Source organism: Petromyzon marinus, unplaced genomic scaffold (assembly GCF_048934315.1).
Source record: "Petromyzon marinus isolate PM22_M1 ecotype Great Lakes invasive population unplaced genomic scaffold, UKy_Petmar_22M1.pri1.0 PM_G_Scaffold_137, whole genome shotgun sequence".
Lineage (NCBI taxonomy): Eukaryota > Metazoa > Chordata > Hyperoartia > Petromyzontiformes > Petromyzontidae > Petromyzon > Petromyzon marinus.
The window spans coordinates 372501-375000 of record NW_027422692.1 but is presented as its reverse complement, the minus strand read 5'-3'; positions in this window follow the sequence as shown (position 1 = coordinate 375000).

The following is a 2500-nucleotide window of genomic DNA, read 5'->3' as shown; positions in this document are numbered from 1 at the left end:
CCTCTCTCACCGCTTTGCTAAACCTGTTCTTCGACTCCTTGAATCTGTCTCTATCCCCACTCCTAAACGCTTCCTCCTTCTCCAACCTCAACCTTTTGAGCTTTGCTGAGAACCAGGGCTTGTTGTTGTTAAAGTTCACCCTGGTACGTGTTGGGATACAGCAGTCCTCACAGAAGCTGATGTACACAGCCTCTGTGAGTTCATCCAGACTATTGGTAGCAGTCGTGAACATATCCCAGTCAGTACAGTCTAAGCACGCCCGCAAATCTTCCACAGCCTCACTGGTCCACTGTTTAGATGTCCTCACAGCAGGTTTACAGAGTTTTAGTTGCTGCCTGTATGCACGAATCAGGTGGACCAAGGGAGTTCTGTGCGAGCCGAACAGCCCCGTGACCCACAAGAGAAACATCCCCGCCAAATTCGAGCGTTTGACGGGGTCTATCCGTGAAAAAATATTCACGTTTTTGAGTGCACATGCATTTCTGCTGCAAATGCCTCTGGAAGTTTCATGCCGTTCGTATGCCAATTGTGGCAACACGAAAATGACCCGTTTTCCCATTCCGAGGGATTTCTGTGCGACCCTAACAGCCCCGTGAGCCACAAGAGACACATCCCCGCCAATTTCTAGCGTTTCACGGGGTCTATCCGTGAAAAATATAGACGTTTTTGAGTGCACATGCATTTCTGCTGCAGATGCCTCTGGAAGTTTCATGCCGTTCGTACGCAATGTGGCAACACGAAAATGACCCCTTTTCCCATTCCGAGGGATTTCTGTGCGACCCTAACTAACAGCGCCCGTGAGCCACAAGAGAGACATCCCCGCCAATTTATAGCGTTTCACGGGGTCTATCCGTGAAAAATATAGACGTTTTTGAGTGCACATGCATTCCTGCTGCAAATGCCTCTGGAAGTTTCATGCCGTTCCTATGCAATGTGGCCACACAAAAATGACCCGTTTTCCCATTCCGAGGCATTTCTGTGCGACCCTAACAGCCCCGTGAGCCACAAGAGAGACATCCCCGCCAACTTCTAGCGTTTGACGGGGTCTATGCGTGAAAAATATTAAAATTTTTGAGTGCACGTGCCTTTCTGCTGCAAATGCCTCTGGAAGTTTCATGGCGTTCCTATGCAATGTGGCAACACGAAAATGACCCCTTTTCCCATTCCGAGGGAGTTCTGTGCCACCCTAACAGCCCCGTGAGCCACAAGAGACACATCCCCGCCAATTTCTAGCGTTTCACGGGGTCTATCCGTGAAACATATAGAAGTTTTTGAGTGCACATGCATTCCTGCTGCAAATGCCTCTGGAAGTTTCATGCGGTTCGTACGCAATGTGGCAACACGAAAATGACCCGTTTTCCCATTCCCAGGGATTTCTGTGCGACCCGAACAGCCCCGTGAGCCACAAGAGACACATCCCCGCCAATTTCTAGCGTTTCACGGGGTCTATCCGTGAAAAATATCAATTTTTTTTTGACTGCACATGCATTTCTGCTGCAAATGCCTCTGGAAGTTGCATGCGGTTCGCATGCAATGTGGCGACACGAAAATGACCCGTTTTCCCATTCCGAGGGATTTCTGTGCCACCCTAACAGCCCCGTGAGCCACAAGAGAGACATCCCCGCCAATTTCTAGCGTATCACGGGGTCTATCCGTGAGAAATATTCACTTTTTTGAGTGCACATGCATTCCTGCTGCAAATGCCTCTGGAAGTTTCATGCGGTTCGTATGCAATGTGGCGACACGAAAATGACCCGTTTTCCCATTCCGAGGGATTTCTGTGCCACCCTAACAGCCCCGTGAGCCACAAGAGAGACATCCCCGCCCACTTCTAGCGTTTCACGGGGTCTCTCCGTGAAAAATATCACATTTTTTGAGTGCACATGCATTCCTGCTGCAAATGCCTCTGGAAGTTTCATGCGGTTCGCATGCAATGTGGCGACACGAAAATGACCCGTTTTTTCCCATTCCGAGGGATTTCTGTGCCACCCTAACAGCCCCGTGAGCCACAAGAGACACATCCCCGCCAATTTCTAGCGTTTCACGGGGTCTATCCGTGAAAAATATTCAATTTTTTGACTGCACATGCATTTCTGCTGCAAATGCCTCTGGAAGTTTCATGCGGTTCGCATGCAATGTGGCGACACGAAAATGACCCGTTTTCCCATTCCGAGGGATTTCTGTGCCACCCTAACAGCCCCGTGAGCCACAAGAGAGACATCGCCGCCAATTTCTAGCGTTTCACGGGGTCTATCCGTGAAAAATATTCACTTTTTTGACTGCACATGCATTCCTGCTGCAAATGCCTCTGGAAGTTTCATGCCGTTCGCATGCAATGTGGCAACACGAAAATGACCCGTTTTCCCATTCCGAGGGATTTCTGTGCCACCCTAACAGCCCCGTGAGCCACAAGAGACACATCCCCGCCAATTTCTAGCGTTTCACGGGGTCTATCCGTAAAAATGTAGCACGCACCAAAACGAGAAAAGATTTCCATCGC